The sequence below is a fragment of the Sinocyclocheilus grahami genome, unplaced genomic scaffold, assembly GCF_001515645.1.
Source record: "Sinocyclocheilus grahami isolate Dianchi unplaced genomic scaffold, SAMN03320097.WGS_v1.1 scaffold86.1, whole genome shotgun sequence".
Lineage (NCBI taxonomy): Eukaryota > Metazoa > Chordata > Actinopteri > Cypriniformes > Cyprinidae > Sinocyclocheilus > Sinocyclocheilus grahami.
The window spans coordinates 1,395,782-1,419,835 of NW_015505265.1; the positions used below are offsets into that span (position 1 = coordinate 1,395,782).

At 38.9% G+C, this 24,054-nt stretch overlaps 1 long non-coding RNA gene across 1 annotated transcript in view; it reads right to left on the reverse strand.

The window, feature by feature from the left end:
* Positions 1–1,032: 1,032 nt before the first annotated feature.
* The window catches only part of LOC107586902 (uncharacterized), a 30,901-nt gene continuing 7,879 nt past the window's right edge, over positions 1,033–24,054 (reverse strand). The window contains exon 3 of the long non-coding RNA XR_001609405.1: positions 1,033–1,117. This is a non-coding gene — a long non-coding RNA (uncharacterized lncRNA). The remainder of the gene's footprint in view (positions 1,118–24,054) is intronic.

The window sequence follows — 24,054 nt, forward strand, 5'->3', positions numbered from 1 at the left end:
TGTAATGCTGGTAAGACGGTGAGCTGTGTTTTATTGGTGCAGAAAGAAATCCCTCACACCATTCAGAGAAAGAATCACAACAGTAATACCATTAACTTGCACCAGGGATCTCCAAATGCCATTTAATTGCCAATAGCAGGCCTATTGTTTGGTGCGGGTAAACACAGACTTGGCAAGAGGGGGGTTCAAGTTGAAGGAGTGTCAAGACTCTGGGCGTCTGGCGACCAGTGGCCCCTTCTCCCAGTCCCTGAAACACGAAGAGGGATTTATACACACACACACACACACACACTAGCGTAGCCCCCTCATCTCCACCTAAGCTCCAGAGTAACTAGCTTAACTAAAGTCTTCAGAGACGGTAAATTGGGGCAAAGTCTTCTCTTCCTCTTCTTAATACCAGATTTGTTCGACAATGTGATTTGAGGCTTGTCTATTCAAGGCCTTTTTGGGTTCTGAGCAAAGGGCTTGAGGCTCAAGGCCATTTTACCCCACTCATATTATAGACCCATTTTCATTTGAGTGTACACGTGGATTTGTGTGTCTGTGTGCTTGTTTTATGGAGGTGTTATGTTTATAATTGTGATTATGGCAGAGTTTTTGCTGTGCATTGCGGATACGAGGCAGCACTGTAAGCAGGTGGCCGTAATGTTGTTATTTAGCGAAGTTGTATTGGTTTCTCTTTTATGTCGAACAATGGTTTCAGCGAAAGTGGTGAATGTTTATGCCCTTCTGTTTATGCGGTAAATACGTGTCTTTGGGGTTTTGTTCCCTGTTCTCTGACAGGCTTGTTCTAAGAGAGCCGTGATTGGCTGCGAGCGCAACGCAGTATGTGTGTGCGCTGAGGCTCACAGCAAACTCTATTGTCCACAACTAGAGTCTGGCCAATGAACAGCCATCAGCAGTCCTCACCGCTGATTGAGTTTGACAGCGCTTCAGGAGGAGGCAAGCAAAACGTTTTTTTTTGCCCTTTCATTTGAAAATAAAAAGAATTTTTTTTTATAGACCTTCTTTCTTTCTTACCTCACTCACCCCTTCTTTCCCAGCACCCTCTGTTCCTCTGTCTGACCAGGAGGTTAAGTGATGGAGAGTGGGAATTAGAAAGGACACACTGTCAAACCTATGAAGAAATTCAAAATAGCCCAAGTCATTAACGGTAGTTGGAGTTCAAGATCTGTTTTAATCTTTTTTGTGTCCAGCTGATTTACGTCTATGTGTTTTTTTCTTAGAACTCCAACCCTGTTGAAAAGACCCGCATAGCTGGTCACCAGCATATGTTGTGTTTTGTATGCTGGTCCATAGCATGCAATGCTGGTGGACCACTGGGCTTCCTAGCTAACTCAACCAGCTTGGCTATTTTGTGTTAAAGAATGAACATTATGTCTATGCTGGTCCATCATTTAGACCAGCATCAAAACTAACAAGTACAAACCAACTTGGATCGGCATAGACATCTATGCTGGTTAAATCTTTCAGTACAAAATTTAGTCTAAGAAAGAAAGAGCAGTTCATATCCATTATTACCTTACTTTTCGTTGTGGTAAATAAAAGATTACTAATATAGTACATTTAGTAAGAATATACAATTTCAGTCCTTCTTCTTCAGCATTTAATGCTTAATTTGAATGTTACTTGCAGTTTCTTTGTGTTTTTTTGTGAAATTTACTAATAATTCCTAAATTAAAGTTTTCAAAGTAAATGTTTTCAGTGTAAATGCAAAACTTGCCATATTTATTGCCATCAAAGACATGCTTGATGTTATGAAGGAAGAAAACTAATTTTCTTTTTAATTTTTGAAAAATATTTAACAATTTAAACATTTAACAATATCTTAATTTCCATAGACATCTTTTAATGCACACAAAAAACTGAATGCACACGTCAACTGAAATAATTGATTAAAATAAATATATAAAATATATATTTCAAAAAAGAATTATTATATGAACTGTCAATGAAACATAGCTAACTAGTTCTCTTGTTAGATGGGTCAAGTGAATACAATTGTTAGCTAAAGAGAAAGAAAAGAAAGTCTTCCTATTTTATGTGATACAGAACAGTTGATGAAACATGTTTGAATCACACGTGTGTTGACTATAACACACAGCGAATGAAACCCATAGCGCTGTGTGATTTCCTTCTAGCTCCAATGCAATTCAGGCAGGCAAGGTCCCCAGTGCCCCACACTCCTTATTTAATGCAAATGACTGTCATTTAGAATCCAGTGCATTTCTCATGGCAGCACATTGCCTAATCAATGTGAAGAGCCGTGTAAAAAAAACATTGGATCTCTGTAATAGTTGTTTTTGACCGAGTCAAGTGTGGCTGCTAGAAGTAATCTTAACCTGAGATTCAATTATGAGTGCCTGACTAAGCAAAAGCAGAAGGAACGCAGGATCGAAACGGAGAGGTATGTATGTGTGGAAGTCATAGGTGCTGAAATGCAAAGCATTTTTTTTGGTCTTTGGAAATGTTGCAAGCCAAATTCAAACTCAAATCATCCATTTGAGCATCACAGCTCAGTGCGGCAGAACATGCGCACCATTGCACAGACGCTCAAAATAATGTTTCTAATCAGAGATCATCAACTTACCCATTTAGCCTAAATCTTTTTAGTGCTTTGGGATTAAAAACAGTGTTTTAAGGAACTAGTGTTACTGCCACTAAATCTATGTATTTCTATTCTAGTCTATAGTTGAATATTAATTTGCTGTTTCCTTTTCTGCAGTGGCAGCACAGGATGAGTCTGCTGGCATCAGGCCTCTGGTGGCAATTCACAGTCAGCTGGTGTCAGATTGCCTTGATCGTGCATGGGTTACAAAAGAGGCATGTGGCAAATTTTAGCTCAAAATCTCATTGTCACCTTTTTAATAACAAGCTCCCTGTCTGTTTTCCAAATGCAGTGTTTGGGGAAAATAAAATAGACCGGAAAGGGAGGGTGATTGCAGAACATCAATGGCACCATTCTCACATGCTCCGGAAATTCATATTTATTGTGCTTGTCTGCTGATAGGCATGGTTAAGCATAGACGGTTCAGACCCATTAGGGAATCACTATATCCACGTCCTTTGTTATATGTGCAGATTTGTCGATCTAAAAAAAATTCTGCATAGTGTCAATTAGGATCATCAACAATGCAACAAATGAGTATAGTTCTAATTTCAGCACATCAGAAGAGGTTCAAACCCTTGAGACTAAATGACTTTGAGCTGATCTTTTCTAAAAAGAGAGAGAGGAAAGGAGATGGGTTGCAATAGAAGAGAGATTGGTGAAAGGACAGCATGAACTGAATAAACATGCTATGAAGTGGATCTTCCTGTCATTCCCAAGGACATTCGGAGTGAGTTTCTCTCTCTCTCCACTGCTTTCTCTTTTTCTCCTTTCTCATTCTTCCTAAAATACAACAGTGGGCTAATGACAGCAACAAACACACAAAAAAGGCAATTTAGCTTCTTCTTGTAAAACTTCTTTGAAAATAAAGGAATTTTAATTATGGTGCACAATGAAAAAGAAAAAAAGATGAGGGGGAGGAGAGAAGAGAGAGAGAAAACACTCACGCACAGTAAACAAAGCTGAAACAATTATCTTCTGGTGACCAGTGTGTGTTTTTAGAACACTCATTTAATCTTTTATTTACTGCGGAGAGAGGAAGAGCGAGGGAGGGAGAAAACATGCATGTTTGAGAGTGGGAGTGAGAGAGAGGAACTGAGAGATAGGAGGGGAGGGGTGAGAGAGAGGCTAGGGTGAAAAGAACAAGATAACGTGCAAACATTTTGCATATCCTCGCCCTAATAAGTAAAAGATGCATTTTTATGAGGCAAATCATTCAGCTTGTATTGTGTGTGAAAGGTTGTCATTTGTTGTTGAAGGCCAACGTTCACCACCCCCAGCAAAACAACTCATCAGTGCATGTTAATGGATTGACATTGAACAACTGGAATGGACTTGGAATCAACATGGTGCAAAGGGATCCCCAAATCAATTGGTTTGCCCCCTAGTTGGCCCTCTGAGACAGAACTATTAAAATGGCTTTAAAATGTGACAGATTAAAAATGAAAATTCTGTCATTAATTACTCACCCTCATGTCATTTCAAACCCGTAAGCCCTTTGTGTATACTTGGAACACAAATTAACATATTTTTGAGGAAATCCGAGAGCTTTCTGGCCCTGCATAGACAGCAACGTAACTACCACGTTCAAGGCCCAAAAAGGTAGTAGGTACATAATTAATATAATCCATGTAACTGTAATTTTATGAAGCTACGAGAATACTTTCTGTGTGCAAAAAAAACAAAAATAACTTTATTCAACAATTTCTTCTCTTCTGTGTCAGTTGACACGCATTCATGAGAGTACCATGACGCATGCATGTCGTGCTGCTGACACAGGAGCCGGCGTTCTGACGTAAACCCAGATGGCTGAGACCTGTTTGCAAGCAGAGTAATGCACATGCATATGTTATGGTGTCATAAACGAGCGCCGACTGACACGGAAGAGAAGAAATTAATAATTACAGACCAATAAGTATTCAAGTATGGAAAATATTAAATCTTTGATGGATAAAGGAGGTGTAGTTGGTGCTGTATTCCTGGATTTTAAGAAAGCTTTTGAAACTGTAAATCATGAGATTTTACTTTCTCGGTTATTAAATTAAAATTTTTCAACTGTTATGTGGTTTAAATATTATTTAGAAAATAGAAAACAATGTGTGCGGGTTATAAATGCGACATCAGATTACTTGGATTTTAATACTGTAGTTCCGCAAGGTTCTATTTTAGGCCAATTATTGTTTACTATGTATGTAAATGATTTACCAAATGTATGTCCTCCAGATGTTATTTGCCAAATGTATGCGGATGATGTTGTGTTGTATGTACATGCAAAAAGTCAACAACAGGCTGCACAGAAATTGACTGACACTATGAATCAGGTCGCACAATAGCTTATCAACTCACGTTTACATCTTAATGTCAGAAAAACTGTTTGTATGTTTTTTAGTAAAAGGCCAGATTATGATGTGAAAGCAGATGTATTTGTCCAGGAACAAAAACTTGAGGTAGTACATGAATTTAAATAGTTCTATTCATGAATTCAATGGTTATTCCTCATCACATATTGTATGACTACCTGGACTCAAACATGTAGGTCTTTTCTTAAACCAGTTGAAATAATTTACAAACAAACTCTTAAGGTCTTGGATTAAAAAAAAAAACAGTTTTCACCATTGTAGCATATTAACTAAGTTTTCTATTTTAAGTTGGGAACATTTGATTCAATTTGCTGATTTGATACTTATTTTTAAGATCTTTAATGGTTTTGCTCCACCTGTTTTTAAGGATTACATTGATCAGATAACAGGATGGTATACACGTGGCGGTATTAGAGGTGATTGTAACGTGCCATTAAGAAGAACTACCTTTGGTCAATTATCTTTTGCTTTTAGAGGAGCACATGAGTGGAATAGACTCCCAGTAGAGCTGAAATAATTAAAACACTTAACAGGACACTGTGGTTTCTCAAAATATGGTTATTGACCCATCAGAATTGTGATCATTTATAGTGATTTATGGATATGGTACGGTAGTCTGTAATTTTGTGTTTCATTATGTTAGTTTATTTTTTCCTTCTGTTTTCATATTTTTTCCTTGTTATTAATTTGGTGTATTAATATTCTTTGTTTATATTTTCTTCCTGTCCTTAACATCGACTTGCCAAAAGGGACTATGAATGAAAATTAGCCAGTGTTGGCTAAATCTGGCGCATTTTACATATTGTATGTACTATTAATGTGCATTGTTCCTGATTAAATCAAATAAATGAAAAAATGAAATGAAATTGTTGAATGAAGTCATCATTTTTGTTATCTTTGCGCACAAAATGTATCATTTAAAATATTATCGTAGCTTCATAAAATTAAGGGTGAACCACTGATGTCACATGGACTACTTTACCAATGTCCTAACTACCTTTCTGGGTCTTGAACGTGGTAGTTCCTTTGCTGTCTATGGATGGTCAGAAAGCTCTCAGATTTCATCAAAACTATTTTAATTTGTGTTCCAAGGATAAACAAAGGGCTTACGGGTTTGGAACAACTTTAAGGTGAGTAACTGACAGAATTTTCATTTTGGGTGAACTATCCCTTTAAGTAACTAAAAGTTGTTTTGTGCTTTCCCACTTGGTTAGATTGCTTGGTCTAAATGAGAGTTTATCTCTCATCTTGCAGTACATCAGTCCTGTTTGTCAGGGAAGTGAGTGAGCACAAACACATACACACAATTTGACCAAATCATACGTCATAAATAGCAGGTTCACTTACACGATTTAGGATGATTGAGTTCACATTAGAGGTAAACCATACCACATGAACCGTACTCTAGACCACCTTTTTAAGTGGACTCAGATATGGTTTGCAGGTACACACTAGAGTTTGGAAAACAGGATGAAGTCAAATGAACCTGGGTGCACACTAAGTGCTAGTGTGAAAGTACTCTTAGCATCAACAGGTCAGATTACCCAGCAGAAAATACAGCAGTAACAACATAGGATGATGGTATGCAGGTGCCCTCACCACGTATTGAAACTAGCAAGACTTCCTTCATCAAATAAGAAAGATCAGTTTTGCTGATGAAAAGCATAGCTATGACTAGCACGACCAGCAACTATTTCACCAGGCTTCATAACTTGCGAAACTCTGTCAACTATTGCACCAAAAAGAACATGCTGGATGACAAGAATTAGGTAGGAAACAGTATAACTATGCTGGTCCACTAGCTGTGGTCGACAGCAGCAGGTTCCAGTGGAGTCTGATGCTCATTTTGAATGATGCACTAACATCAAACCATTAGTATCCCCAAAGCTGCCTTGTCTTTTTAGTCCCCCCTTTTCTGGATGTTGGTTCAAATTACCCTCATAGTCTTGGAAAAAATAATTAATGTATTGTACCTGCAGTACATGCTGCACTTCCTGTCCAGCACAAATACAGTGGGAACAAGCTGCAATGGTGTGGAAGTAATGTGAGAGGCACTCCAAAGGATATTACGTGTGTAGGCCGCCTCTGAATGGCATATGGTGATTAAACTAAGTGGATGTCCAGCGGGAGACCGGTGTATAAGAAACTTAATTAAAGCTATCACTGTCAACTGGCAAACGAGCTTATTGACACCTCGGCCTGTGCTGCCACACCAGCTCACGTAGATCTTTATTGGTCTCTACTCAAAGTGTTCCTGGCTGGCGTTTGCTGGTTTGTCTTTTAAGGTGTTAAACACGGAGCAAGGCATCAGTGTTATCCTTCCTGTGGCCCTTTCACCAACTTACATGTGTGTATGTGTGTGTTCATTCATTGTGATTGGTGGGGCAAGATAGCAGAGAGGGGCCACAAAGCTCCATTTGCAATGAGCAGGAAAAGGAGAGGTGAGGGAGAAAATTCCATAGGATTAATTTTCTCCAAGGCGCCCTCGCACCCCCTCTCGCAGTCCCTAGCCACCCCCGACCGTAACTTCAGCTGTGCAGCCCGGTGTTAAAAGGCCCAGAGGAATACCATCTTTGTCATCCCGTCGATTTGGGGGGAAGAATAAGAGAAGTTTAATCCCCATTGTCCGCGGGTCTGGTCGGGAGGGGGGTTGGCGGCTGTAAAATGATCCAACTGGCCTCGCTAATCCCCCATACCCGATGGAACCCCCCCCCCCACCGAGAGAATGGAGTGCGGGATGGAAGGACAGAGGGCGGAGAAGGCTAAAGGAGGTTTGGGTGGCAGAATACCTTGTGTCCCTCGGAAAGCTGTTGTTGCTCTTTTGTGGGCTCCTTGACAACAGGGTATGCCGTGGGACTCCCTCAAAACCTTAGTATTCATCTTCCAAATAAGACTCCAGAACAAGGGCAAAGAGGGGGCCTTCCTCAGAAACCAAGAAACTCCCCAAATGATCAAAAAATCACGTCATCTTTAGAGGTATCTAGGTCTTTACCTTCGTTACAATTAGCCTATAGGGGACCTTACAAGAGTTGCTGACATGATAACTAGTATTAATTTAACATGTTCAGAAATGGAAGACCACCTTCTAGGCAAAATTCTTGTTAACGGTGAGCAAGAGAAGGTTAATATTCTTAGCATTAAGGTTATAACTAAAGATCCAAGATTGGGTTAGAACAAATGTTATAAATTAATAATTGGTCATTAAAGAACCTATACTGGCAACTACTATTTAGACTTTTGGAAATATGTGTCCTCCTCAATGTCTGTGGTGACTCCAGTGGTTAAGTTCACATCAATGGTCTAGTAAATGTGAATGAATTTTAAGTTGTCAGACACCAAGCAGATCCAATTTTCATATCAAAATATATAAGCAAAGTACATGCTTGCCTTTCTGTTCATGGACGTGGATCCTACTAAACACATAGTAGGCGGTGACTGAAAAAGGTTGGAAGACAAGAGTAGGCCAGAGAATAAATTAGATGATGGCATGATGGATAGATGGCACAGGGATACTCAACTTATTAAACAGGCAAAGCACTGAACATGGTAGATTTGAGACCAGGAGACAGACAAAGAGTCTAGGGGGAACTTGGATGACTCCATGGACCTTCAGGGTAAAAGTGATGTTATTGGATGGTAGTGACTCCATCACTTGGCACATAGGGGATCCAAACTCTGATGAGGTACAGATCTGATGAGGTACAGTTGAGAGAGAAAACGGCACTGTGGGGGTAGGGTTAGCACGGGAGAGAGCAAAAGAGACAGAGAAAGGGAAAGAGCCAGGAGACAGCCGTTTAAAATTCAGTTTCCTGGGAGTGAAGAGGCTAATCCTGCCTCCGTAATTCCCTGCAGCAGAAGCAAACCCCCATCCATCCATCCATCCCTCCCTCCCCATCATCATCACTTCTCTCCTCTCTCGCTGACTCTACCCTATCTCTTTATTCCTCCGTCTCTAACATTCTCTCTCGCTGTCTTTCGCACTGTCTCACTATTTCTCCGCTTAATCTCTCGCCGTCTCTCTCCCTCTCTTTCCCCATCTCTCACTTTCTCCCTCTCTCTCTGAGTGACAGTACAATGCCCAGACCCTCACATGCTTATCTAACTCTAGCAGATGGTCGACTTGGATCAATGCACACATGCCACGATCAATGGCTGCGATAAAAAGCGGCGGGGATGGTACTTGTTCCCCCTCTGTTTCTCTCTCCCCATTTCCCTCGCTTCATGCCCATCGTGCTGCCCGGCACGATTGTCTCTCCCTTTTCCACATCTGCATCTGGACCAGCACCCAGTGAGGGGAGGCCTGGGAGAACAGGGTGCTTCCAGTCCTTAGGGGCTGCCTGCTGGTACTGCCTGCTGACTTTTGTCCTCTAGAATTTCTCCACGTCCCTTTTCTCTTGCCCCCTTCTTCGTCTTTCCTGTCGTCTTCTAGGTCCTGACTGAGCGCAATCTTCCATTCGCTATCAGAGATGGACTCATCATGAGATTGCCGTTCTACATCTTCGTTCCCATCTCTTGCACACCTGCCCACCTGCCATTGCAGCTGTATTTGTTTATAACACAAGTTGCAGGCATCCATGACATGTTCTCAGAAGTGTGTCGTACATTCTAGGTGATCGTCGAGCTCCCCTACAAAACCTATTAAACTAACTTTACATACACTGCATGGCCCCGCCTTCTTTATCTTGTAAATCTTACCTGCTTCTCCACACATCCAGAACTTTACAGCTTTGAATGTTGATTCTAACATCATTGGACTACCAAACAATGTTAAGGCTTATATTTCAGTAGGTGTTTATAGAACAAGCTGTAAATGTTATATTAAAAGACACCAAGAACTATTGACTTATTGTTTTGACTTAATGCCTGCATCATCAACTACCCATCAATCCCTGCCGACATTCGCATTTTGACTACCTAAGCAACGGAGCAACACCCATTATTGAATGATGCCGAGACGTTTGTAACTACCATACATGGACAGCATAAAATCACAAACTATTCCTTCTAGAGTCAAAAAGTGACCTTGGTTGTACTTATTTATAGTCTCAAGGGGCTTTAATAATGTCAATCGTTTGAGCACACTCCCAACTTCACAGTTACAAGATGCCTTTACTTGCAACTTTTAAAGCACACTGTTCAAAGTTTACCAGCATAAGCTGCCTCCTCTCCTCTTATGAAGATTTTTAATTGGGCATTGGTGATGTAATGTGCCTCATAATAAGCCCATTAAGCCGTCTTTTTTCTCTGCATAGATAGAGAACGTTGTGGCAGTGTGGACACCTCTGCTATTTATATTGCTCAAATCCTCATGAATATTTACACCGAACAGCGATGGCAAAGAGAGTAGGCAGACACCCTGACAAATAGCTCTCATGGGGAGGATTTCACTCTTCCAGGAGACACACTTACTCTGGAACGTATTTTCTATCAGGACTGCACCTCTCCACATGGTGCGGATACTTGCAGGAAAAGCAATTAATTCTTCAATTACACTTTACTAACTAGGATGGGAAAAGCAATGCATTAGTTAACTAATTTTCCTCTTGAGGGAATCTATCTGTATATGCATCTATCTCATATGTGGACCCGAGTGAGACTCAAATCACAATTTTGATGACTTGACTTGGTAAATATTAGAATACTTGAGACTTCACTTTGATTTTGTTGCAATTACTTATTACTTGGACTTGAGCTGATGACTCAAGACAAGTAATTTTTCACAGAAAACACAAATCTTCGACCTCGATGCTCTTTTGATGGGCACATGCAACATTTTTTCCCTTTGATAAAGCATCAAATGTGTGTGCAGAAAAAAAAACATATGGTCTGTGTCATTGAAAACTGTCTAGTGAGAAGATCCAGACTTTCAACCTTCTATCAAGAATTATTCAAAAATGAACTCAAATCTCCACAAAACTATAGTTTCCAGCCTATCTATCTCTCATCAAACTTACAAAAATATCAATATTACAGTGAGTGATCGAGTGTATGAATGAGTAAATTAACTTTCTAGACACCCAAATAATTGTACATGTGTGGGAATTACCTTAGCATCAATGTATAACATCTACTAAGAGAAGTGAGAGCTGTCATGCCATTCACCAAAAGCCCTGCTAAGGCTGTGTAAACTTATTTAATATGGATTAGAAGTTGACGCAAACACAAATGCAGTCTGTGTGTGTGTGCTATGGCAGCAGGGCAGTCATGAGGCCTGGCCATGGTGTCTAATCCTTGTTTAGGGTGTAGTGAGGCACAGCAGATTAGGTAGCCTGTTCCTCTTGCCACCCACAGTTACAGGCATCACATTCTCTCAGTTTGTATATCTCTTGTCCTCTATCGCTCTCTTTTTGTCTCTTTAACACACACCAGAAAATTTTCAATTTCTTAACAGGGCTTATAGATCATAGAAAACACTGAAACAGAAAACATTTTACAAAGGAACACAAATCAACAGAAACTGAATTGATTTCTAGTGTTCCGGAACTTGACTGTTAATTAAAGTGGGAATAATTGAGCACACTTCAGTTGAAACAAGGGATTTCAGTGGTGTTATCAAATTTTAGTTGAAAAAGCATTCTTGCGATGTTAAAATTGGTGTGCAATCAAATACAGACAATAACGACTAAACTAAACACTATTACACTCTAAGTGGGGGTTAGAGTGAATATAAAGTACTGAATGTAGCACTTTGATTAGAAATGTTATCACTCACAATTTTTTGTTTGTTTTGTTTTAAACATATATCTAAAAATCTATGGAAGACTTATGTTGAAAATAAAGGTTAAATTGTTCTTCTAGTTCTTATAAAGAAACAAAATCTTCAAGATATTTTCAACTAGTGATTTGCTGATTGATAAATATCAATAGTGCATATTATTGTAATACCTTCAGCCATTTTTGACAACATAAGTTAAATAATAATGCTTTAATCTAAGGCATCATTAATGCTACATATTTAAACTAAGTAAATGCATATGGTATAAAATTCCCTGCAGCTGGTCACAGGGCTCATTCAGTAATCGTCACATGACCCAAAGCCTGAGGGATCCACACTGAACTTCCATAAAGCAGCAAACCTCCTAACCCATTTAATCCTACTTAATTTTAGTGCAAAAAATGCACAAGTGCCAAGAATTGTGTTTCCTGAGTACCCTGTCTCTATTTTGCCCATCTATAATAAAACACAGTCTAGAGACACTAAGCTTTATTGATCTTGCAATTTGATAAAGTGATTAAGAGAGCTCATGGGGTCCTTTTAAAACACACCCCACTTATAGATTACATGCTATGCTTCGCTACCATTAACTGACACTCAGGTTAAGAGATAAAGAAAGTGTGTTGGTGTCTTAGCTGTACTGGCCCAGTGAGTAGATACCTGTTGGCCAGTTCTGGAGGTGTTAAATGGTATATGTATGCACTCATGGGCATCATCTTGTGTGCTTGTGCCTTAGTACACGTGACTGTTTACATTGGAGTGAGTTGAAATTCTCAAATCAACATGATGCTTGTGAAAAGGATGATTTGTTGGCAAACCACCTCCACTACATTGACATCACACAGATCTTATGGAGGTAGCATAATGGGTTTAGACTGCTGAGGGCTACACAGAATCACACACACTCTTTTCCCCATCCAAATTTTCCACTCATTTACCAACACCTACGTTCTGTGGGTGGGCAGACATAGCTGAGAGACATAACTGTGACCACCCGGAAGCTGTTCGAGTCATGTGACAGCTAAACACATTTTGAGATGTTTATTTCATATGTACTGAAAACATGTCTGTCGTTTTGTTCTGGAAATACTTTTTAAAGCTTTCCTCTGGCAGGAATATATGCCAGAAAAAGAAACATTTCAATTTATATCCGTTTCTGATATACACATTATTTTAATGCAGAAATTTAAATGACTGTTTAATTTGAAATCAAAACATAATTTAAGATATATCTTAAAATATAAAATGTAAATATAAGATATTTTTCAATTAATATATTAAGATATTATCATATTATATATGAGTGTATATAACAAATGAAGTTGTAGATTTAAGTTCCTGGCATAATGTCATTAATCAGTATTAAAAACTGATCAACTTGAAACCAACCAGTTACTTATTGCACAATTGCATTGTTCTTGAATGAATAAATACATTTCCTTAAAGCAGCAGCAAAGTCACTGGAGAATAATCGAGTTGACATAGGCGCCACCTCCCTCCAACAGTTCTAAAAATGCTCTAAATATGAAGTACGACACATGTGTGGCCACAGCAGTGATGAATGAAAGATGTGGAGAGGAGTGGTATTCTTAAAAGCCCTAGAGTGAGTCCAGAATAAGGTATTAAAACAGGCCCTGTACATAGTGCTGACTCACCTCACTAACCTCACAGCCATGCTAATGCCAAATACAAATTAACCAAGACCTGATAGAAAACTTTGAGAAAAGATTTAGCAAATATTCTCAATTCATTGTGACAAGACAGATTTGTAAATGTGACTCCAAAATGGGCATTGCAGGATCAAAAGAGAAAAATAAACTCAATATATAACACTATAGTGCAAATGCAGTATGAACAGTATACATACATTATACAAAATATATACTCAAGAAATTCAGACCATCTTATCCGTGGATTTCCTTAATTTAACCATATGTAACAAGGGTTGAAACAATTTCCTCTTACATCAGCAGGAATGATCTATTGTGACTCAATAACACTATTTTGTAATCAAAAATCTATTCTAACTAAATGGCATACCGTACGTATGGGCAGGGTTTAAATTTGGCTGAGGCCGTCCGGGGCTTCCCCGGCACATAGACTGTATATTATGCATTTACTGCTGAGGCGAAGGTAAAAATTCCAAATGGAAAGTTTTTATATTTAAAATGCTGTTAATTAGGCAACATCAAACAACGTTTTCACCATTACGACTGTTCAATAGTTCTATAATCAGTTCAATAAGAAAATACAATGATATTAGTATTATTATTAGTATATCATTGCTGAATGATTCCGTGTTTTGAACGAATCAGTTGAATCAAAGTTTCATTAGCCCACGCATAAACATCTGATGAATCTGCCGTTTGAACGAATCGTTTGAATGAACGACTCAATGACTCACTCATTAAACACTACTGGCAATGGCGTTTTAATTTCATTGAAAAGTATCATTTCACCATCATTTCTTGTTTGTATATTCAAAAATATTTAAAAGAATCTCATAATATTATTTAATGCAGTTGTATTTTTCTGTGTAAATGATTTAATTTGATAACGTATAGATAATCACATTATTATAATTGAATTTATAGATCAAATGTAAGAATTTGAAATGAAAATATTAATGAGATTAGTGGGAAAATGCCCTCTATAAAGGGGAAAAAATGTCCTTGGATAAAATATTGAATATATAAATATTGAATAAAATGAGAATATTGCTTCAGAATAAATCATATTTCCAAAAAAAAAAGTGTGCGTGTGTTTTTGTTGGTAAAAATACTAATGGCCTAAAACTTTTGCACAGTAGTGTATATACAGTGGGTATGGAAAGTATTCAGACCCCCTTAAATTTTTCACTCTTTGTTATATTGCAGCCATTTGCTAAAATCATTTAAGTTAATTTTTTTCCTCATTAATGTACACACAGCACACCATATTGACAGAAAAACACAGAATTGTTGACATTTTTGCAGATTTATTAAAAAAGAAAAACTGAAATATCACATGGTCCTAAGTATTCAGACCTTTTGCTCAGTATTTAGTAGAAGCACCCTTTTGATCTAATACAGCCATGAGTCTTATTGGGAAAGATGCAACAAGTTTTTCACACCTGGATTTGGGGATCCTCTGCCATTCCTCCTTGCAGATCCTCTCCAGTTCTGTCAGGTTAGATGGTAAACGTTGGTGGACAGCCATTTTTAGGTCTCTCCAGAGATGCTCAATTGGGTTTAAGTCAGGGCTCTGGCTGGGCCATTCAAGAACAGTCACAGAGTTGTTGTGAAGCCACTCCTTCGTTATTTTAGCTGTGTGCTTAGGGTCATTGTCTTGTTGGAAGGTAAACCTTCGGCCCAGTCTGAGGTCCTGAGCACTCTGGAGAAGGTTTTCGTCCAGGATATCCCTGTACTTGGCTCTTTGGTACTTGTACTTTCCCTCGATTGCAACCAGTCGTCCTGTCCCTGCAGCTGAAAAACACCCCCACAGCATGATGCTGCCACCACCATGCTTCACTGTTGGGACTGTATTGGACAGGTGATGAGCAGTGCCTGGTTTTCTCCACACATACCACTTAGAATTAAGGCCAAAAAGTTCTATCTTGGCCTCATCCGACCAGAGAATCTTATTTCTCACCATCTTGGAGTCCTCCATGCGGGCTTTCATGTGTCTTGCACTGAGAAGAGGCTTCCGTCGGGCCACTCTGCCATAAAGCCCCGACTGGTGGAGGGCTGCAGTGATGGTTGACTTTCTACAACTTTCTCCCATCTCCCGACTGCATCTCTGGAGCTCAGCCACAGTGATCTTTGGGTTCTTCTTTACCTCTCTCACCAAGGCTCTTCTCCCCCGATAGCTCAGTTTGGCCGGACGGCCAGCTCTAGGAAGGGTTCTGGTCATCCCAAACGTCTTCCATTTAAGGAATGGAGGCCACTGTGCTCTTCGGAACCTTAAGTGCAGCAGAAAAGTTTTTGTAACCTTGGCCAGATCTGTGCCTTGCCACAATTCTGTCTCTGAGCTCTTCAGGCAGTTCCTTTGACCTCATGATTCTCATTTGCTCTGACATGCACTGTGAGCTGTAAGGTCTTATATAGACAGGTGTGTGGCTTTCCTAATCAAGTCCAATCAGTATAATCAAACACAGCTGGACTCAAATGAAGGTGTAGAACCATCTCAAGGATGATCAGAAGAAATGGACAGCACCTGAGTTAAATATATGAGTGTCACAGCAAAGGGTCTGAATACTTAGGACCATGTGATATTTCAGTTTTTCTTTTTTAATAAATCTGCAAAAATGTCAACAATTCTGTGTTTTTCTGTCAATATGGGGTGCTGTGTGTACATTAATGAGGAAAAAAAATTAACTTAAATGATTTTAGCAAATGGCTGCAATATAACAAAGAGTGAAAAATTTAAGGGGGTCTGAATACTTTCCGTACCCACTGTACATATTAAATCGATGACAATCAATGATCAGTCCTAAACCTGAATTAATCATTAAAAACAAGTATAATGAATCAAATGAACCGATTCATTGAAAAGACCTGAAGAGATTTGTCCATGTATTAAACATAAAAATCCATAAATGCACCAAGGAGAGTGAATGTCAAGATTGTCAATAAAATTAGTCAATAAGGGCCTGTTTATTACACAAAGCTAGAGGACATGGGATATAGTGTACAACTTGTTAGCTAGGAAATATATTTGGTGCTTTTGTGTTTTTTGAAGTTTGAAAGCATTAATTGTAATTTCATGGAAAAGAGTGACCAGTATAGCATAAAAACAATCTTATTTTGTGCTTCACGGAAGAATGAAAGTCATACTGGTTCAAAAATAAATGAGGGTGAGTAAATAATGGCAGAACTATCCCTTTAAAACACCGCAGACTAAAAGATTAAAACATGGACTTAACATCTTAATAAATGTACATGTAGTCATGGCAGTGTGGGGTGAACGAACACAAGATGGCCTAGATGCCTGACAGTGATTGATGTTTATATGGATTGCATCAATAATTTTCTGAAGGGCTGCAGGTAGCACTGGTCTGAGCTGCTAGGGGTCTGTTTAATTGAAACCTGTCGGAGCCCGGCTGCTTTTTTCCTTGCCTCATTCAGCAACGCTCACTCTCTGCTCTCGCTCCCAGCATCTCCTTGCCTTTTGTTCCCCAGACCTACCACCAGCCTGTTTATTTTCCTTCTCAAATTAATTTAGCAGAAAGTAATTAAATCTTTGCTTCAACAACCAGCCGTATATAAGTAAATGCAGCGTGATGAAAAGGTGTGTGGAGGGAGGCAGCCGAAAATCAAGAGAAACTGGTGCCAAATGACTGCTGGAGGTTAAATATAATACTAAAGGTTGGAGTCATAGGGGTTAGGGCTCCTTAATAAAAGAACTGCACATGATTGCGAAAAGAGAAAAAAAAGTACAGGTCACATTGTTGTAGGCACAGGTTGTGGTTTGGGGTTTGTGAGTGTTTGTGTGTGTTTACAGTCAGCATTGTTTCAACCCATGGAGTCATAAAGCATTTGGCAGCTAGCGTGCCGCAATAAATTAGTTTTTATGAAGTTCTTGGTTAAATAACAGCTGGTTGTAATAACAAAATACAAAAATGTTGATTACAATATTGTTTGAAACAAAATATCTTGCGTTAAAAGTTTCCCCATATGAAAGCTCCTTGAAGTGATACTGGCACTTTAAGTGCACTTACATGCACTGTAAAAATTAGATTCAGTCACACTAAAGTGAACTAAAAGGACTAACTTCTGATTTTTTTGTGAAAGCTGTGGTCACATTTCTAAATCTAGTCATCTAGGTTTTAACCTAAGAGCAGGTGCGGTCATTTTTAACTTGAATGTGCAAGGCTCCCAGAGCTGCTTCCAAGCAATTTTAGTTATACAAAAGAGTCTATTATGCGGCTTGATGTTGCAAAATGGTATTTATCAGCACATTTTTACATTATCGGAATCATAAACACACCGATTTGTATCTCAATTAGTTCTACAGTTTACTGCACTTTGATATGCTTCAGTAGTTATTTCTGCTATTCTTTAATAGTTATTCAATATCTATTTATATAACCTATGGCGGTTAAAGTATGTGACACGCCAAGCCAATATAAAAAAAAACTAGCAGTGCCAAAAGCCAACAGTGTATATTGGAGTTCTCATGTAACAAAGAAATTAGAAGAGCCTTCTGTGTGCCTTCTTGGTTTCATGATTTGGTCTCTCTTGTTTTTCTTTTTGTTTTGCAAACCTGAACAGCCAATCAGTGTGGTCTCTGTCACTGATGGCTCCAATGCTGAATTGGCCGAAAAGCCGCTGATGGTGGTCTGACTAGTGCCAAAGGTGCCGAACACAATGCAAAAACTGGGCAATAGACAGTGGAGCTTTTTTTGCCTATGAAATTTGCACCTTCAATCCAGCTTGTATACAAGTTAATCTGACTACAAAAAGCCTTTGCACATGCTGTGAAAGACAGTGTTGTGTATTTAATTACTTAAATTTTTTACAAAATTGTAATGTATTCTTGGTCAGAGCAATTGAGAGTGAAGGTTAAATACACCCACCCATACATGTAAACATACGTCCTGAGATGACTTAAATGACCGCTAATTCTCAAGACTTATTCGCCAACCTAAATGAGTGTTAGCTAAAGACTGCAAGTGACTTACCTTCTTCTGTGGAACATAAAAGAAGATATTTAGAGAAATGTCTTAAGTGTTTTTTTGTCCATACAATGGAAATAAATGGTCACCAAAACTGTATGGTTACCAACATTCCTTTTTGTGTTCCACTGAAGAAAGAAACAAATACAGGTTTGGAACAACACGACGGTAAGTAAAAGATGTCAAAGTTTATTTTGAAGTATGGTCTGTGGTACGGTCATTAGTAGACGTATTGGCAGACGTCTAGAGGTCAGTTGAGAAGTTGTCTGGGGTGGGTCTGAGGCATGAGTTTAGAGGTCTCGCTCGAGTTCAACGAGTGTCTTTGAACTATGCTGTGGCGTTGATTCGGACAGCCATGGCAGGTATTTGCACAGCAAATATTTTAATCCCGAACTAATCACTTGGTTAGACCCCGTGTGTTAAGGGGGAGGGAGCTCGAGGAGGGTTTTAGCATGTTAGCTGGTGGCCTGGCACATTCCTCCTGTCAATGACGCCTTTGTTCTAAGGGGATTGTGGGAAGAGTCAAACATGGTGACCCCCGGAGAGGCACCCTCCAAATGCACCACCCTTCCCTCCTCCCACAAACACCCCTAAACACATGTCAGCATCCCGATGGACCTGCGTGTGTTTCTGTGTAATGGCACCACTGGTCATGTGACATGTCGCTTGGCAATGTTGCAAGGACTTACAATGCCACAATTTGTTTTAATGAACAAAGCACTTTATAATACACAGGCGGTTGATAGCACCATTTATTTTCTCACATTTTCTGTGTCACATTAGAATCTGGTTCTTAGCGCTACAGATTGGATGCAAAAGTCCACTGCAACCTGCCAAACTTCACTGGGACTCAAGGCACCTAAATCATCTGTACGTATAGCTGGCTATGTTTTTATTCTCATTCTATACATTCTAGACATGGAAACGTCAAAAAACAGTCTAATCCAACTGTGTAAAGATGGATAATAGACTTTAGTAAGGAAAGATACCATACTGAAATTTATGGGGATGAAAAGGAGGCTGTAAGGGGCAGACATACAGTATTTACTAGGGATGATCATCTCCATTACTGAGGCCGATGCGATATGAAAAAGAAAAAAACCCACAATTTTATGCAGTTTTGCTGATGCAAAAATGTTAGAAACAATGCATCACGATACAAATGCCAACTTGTATCCAATGCACACATTTTCTCTTTAGAATAGTATGTACTGTATACAATTTTCCAAAACTTTCCAAGTTTACAAACTGTTTTATTAATTTTTTGTCTACTGAAAGTCCCACCCCACTAAGGTCTATAATCCGCTTGTACACATTTGCCATCCGATCTGTAGAAACTTTTTTTTCTATTTATTTTTTTACCAAAGTTGTGTATGTACTTTCACACACTAGCACATGTAAGCTAACGTGTAATAGAAACTTAAACAAGAGTTTCCAAGTTCTCCAACACCAGACTTTCCGATTTGAATGGAATGCAGCATAAATAAAAAACTTAGGAGATTTAAAGTAGAATGAGGACAGAAAACCGATAAAGTGACCAATCGCTGAAAGACATATGGAAATCAAAGTTATATCCTCCAAGAAGAAACAATAAAAAATAGAGGTTGTCAGTAGAAATGAAGATGCAAATGTGTGGATTGAGTAATGATACAATGAAAAAACAATAATAAGGAGAGATAATAAGGCAAAAGAGTCTCCATCTGCACCTCACTGAGACCAGGAGGAATATGCCAGAGCAGTGTGCCAGCTCACAGCCCACTAACTGATGAAGAGGCCTGTGAAGACAGCACTGTGGCAGTAGATATGCTTCTGAGAGAGGTTTAAAGAGTGGAACTGATTGTGCATGTCTCATTCGAGCTCTTCACAGCCCTCGCCCAGGAGACTTGGCTTTTAAAGCTGGGTGACGTGAGTGCACACACACACACTCCATTGACAAAGCTCCTTGCTCTCTTTCTCTCAAATATATGAGCACACATTTTATTTTGTAGAGGTAGTCCAAAAATGTGCTCATAATTGCCGCTTCCTCCATTGGTGCTTCCTGTTTCCTGTTCTACGCAAATGCTATAGTATGCTATGGACCAGTTGTTCTCAGCTGGTTTTGCTTCAGGTCCCAGACTGTACATATTACATCAGGTGATGATACAACAATGTACCAAAATTGAAAATGAAGCAAATATTTACTTAAAGTTGCAATGTAAAGGAATTAGTGACAGATCTTCTCATCTGTGAGATAAGGTACATCTGAGTCTAAATAGAGAAAAAAAAAGTTAGGGATGGTTCAATTCCTCCATGGATGGAGGCAGATCTTAATGCAAGCTTGCAGTCAAGAAGAAAGAGAGTTAACAGACAAAACGATAGAAGTCATATGTCACCAGATTAAGCTTTGACATTTTGATTAAAAATTACAATATATACAGTATATATATATATTTTTTCCCCTCAGCAGGATGCAGTTTAGGGCTCATGGAAGAGATGAGTTTTCAGCTGTTTGTTGAATATTGTCAGGGATTCGGATGCCCAGATAGGTTTAGGAAGATCATTTCACCAGCAAGGAACAGTGAATGAAAAATATATTTATACATTATTCTGCAGTAATACTCTTTTTTTTATAATATGTTGCATATTTGGATCTGGCTCGGGGAACTTGGAAAAAACATCCAAATAAATGTATGTGCTCAATTTTAATGCACAACAGCACTATCAATTGTACAAGAGAAGAGAGAGTCAGAGAACTGGAGAGTGAGAGCGAGGCTCTGGATTGAGATCTCTGGCCCGTCTCCTGCTGACACTCATGCAGGCAGATCACAGGCTCATCATGTCGCCATATTTGCCCAGAGCCTCCTTCATCAAATGACACGTTTGCCACACGTTTATCTTTATCAGATCTGCAGAGAACCAGAGATGAGAGACGGCGAGGGGGAGCGGAGGACGAGAGCTATTGCATCTCACACTCTCTCTTTGTACCCGCCATCGCCTGGGGGCCAATTACCTTCTCCTCTGACAGGAGCCCCCCTCCCCTCCTCTCTACCGCTCTCCTGTGCTACAACTCCAGAAACATCTGCCTCTGAATATGCAATCAGCTTGTCAAGGAAACATATACATACAAATGTAGCGGCAGGCGTAAAGCTAATATTTACTGACATCAGATCTGTCCGTACTTATTCGCCTCTCATCTGAAGTTGGAGGAAGAGACCCGAGCACTGCCAGCTGAACTCCACCAGGACAGCTATTCTGGACCAGATGTTAAAACCATCTTGGACCTGCTCATGTTATCTATCCTTGTATGGCTGTACTGTATTATTAAAACCAAGAAGCATCACTGCTACTATTTCTCATACTTTTTGGTTAAGCATAATAGCACTAAGTATTATATGCCCTACAAGTGGAGTCAGAAATATCATAATTACGAGTTATGAGGACATAAATGATAAAGTCGTATTTACAAGTAGGAAACTCAGAATTCTAGGTGACACACGAGTTGTGATGTCATAAAGGGCGTGTTGTTTTGAAATTTGCCAGAATGTTTTTTTTTTTTTAAGAATGTTTTAATTTACATTTTTACATGCTGTAGCCTACTGGCATGATATATAGAACAGCTTATAAATAGTAAGCAAACAGTTCATCTCTTTTCACAGTTTGCTTTATCAAAAGCAATTTTTGATACCATTGTTGTTAGATACATGTATGAGTGATTATGAATACTTTTCATCATTTTGAATTCAGACTACTTCAGTGTTATTTTCCTGCACTGGAAGGGAGAATTTTATCTCAAACTCTGCCACCTACATTTTTTAAAATTAAATTAGCCTTGTGTTGATCTAACTCCTATCGAGAGACCAAAATATAACAAAACTAGCACTGGGCTCTTTTGACTTTGGCAAGCAAGCAATCACTTAGCATCCACCAGAAAATACCCAAGCAACCACCTGCATAGCAACACCCTGAGCACTGGTTAAAGCCAGTTTCAAAAAATTTTAATATACTGTAAAGGGTTCTTGAGTTGACTGTATTGTTATTTGGAGATTTAAAAAAGTTATTTTTGCATTAAGGGCTTTTGCACCACATAGTTCTAGGAACTAGCCAGCAGGGTGGTTCCCAGAGAACCAATTTCCCCCTTGGGCCGTTTTACAGCAGGAACAAAGTGGCCGACAGTGGCGTCTTTATTCACGGCATTTACAAATATCAACAATCTGTGAAAGGAGGACATTGTTTTCAGAGCTGTTTTTGTTGTGTGTCGTGGGTTTCATGATAACAGAGATGGAAATGTACAATTTACGCGATTGAAAGAGGATGAAAATCTGACAAAATTTCCAATGTCAACTTGCAGTGTTACATATAATCAAGGCTGAGAAAAGAACACAACGCTGCAGACAACAGGTAGCTAAATGCTGATATCGCTGTTTTCCATGTCCGTGGAGAAAATATTTTTTACATGGCTTTTTAAAAATGCAGATTTCATATCTGTTTGCCCAATCAGCGTACACTTACATCACTAATAGTTCCTGTTTTAGACCTTACTCTGAGATAAGAGTTTCCCCAAAAGGTTCCTCCTTGAGGGGGGGGGGGGGGGGGGGGGGTTTTTTTTTTTTTTTTTTTTTTTTTTTTTTTTTTTTTTTTTTTTTTTTTTTTTTTTTTCTATAACAAAAAGGTATACCTATGATGAAAATTGCAGGCCTCTCTCATCTTTTTAAGTGGGAGAACTTGCACAATTGGTGGCTGACTAAATACTTTTTTGCCCCACTGTATATAGAACAGCTTATAAATAGTAAGCAAACAGTTCATCTCTTTTCACAGTTTGCTTTATCAAAAGCAATTTTTGATACCATTGTTGTTAGATACATGTATGAGTGATAAAGATGAATACTTTTCATCATTTTGAATTCAGACTACTTCAGTGTTATTTTCCTGCACTGGAAGGGAGAATTTTATCTCAAACTCTGCCACCTACATTTTTTAAAATTAAATTAGCCTTGTGTTGATCTAACTCCTATCGAGAGACCAAAATATAACAAAACTAGCACTGGGCTCTTTTGACTTTGGCAAGCAAGCAATCACTTAGCATCCACCAGAAAATACCCAAGCAACCACCTGCATAGCAACACCCTGAGCACTGGTTAAAGCCAGTTTCAAAAAATTTTAATATACTGTAAAGGGTTCTTGAGTTGACTGTATTGTTATTTGGAGATTTAAAAAAGTTATTTTTGCATTAAGGGCTTTTGCACCACATAGTTCTAGGAACTAGCCAGCAGGGTGGTTCCTAGAGAACCAATTTCCCCCTTGGGCCGTTTTACAGCAGGAACAAAGTGGCCGACAGTGGCGTCTTTATTCACGGCATTTACAAATATCAACAATCTGTGAAAGGAGGACATTGTTTTCAGAGCTGTTTTTGTTGTGTGTCGTGGGTTTCATGATAACAGAGATGGAAATGTACAATTTACGCGATTGAAAGAGGATGAAAATCTGACAAAATTTCCAATGTCAACTTGCAGTGTTACATATAATCAAGGCTGAGAAAAGAACACAACGCTGCAGACAACAGGTAGCTAAATGCTGATATCGCTGTTTTCCATGTCCGTGGAGAAAATATTTTTTACATGGCTTTTTAAAAATGCAGATTTCATATCTGTTTGCCCAATCAGCGTACACTTACATCACTAATAGTTCCTGTTTTAGACCTTACTCTGAGATAAGAGTTTCCCCAAAAGGTTCCTCCTTG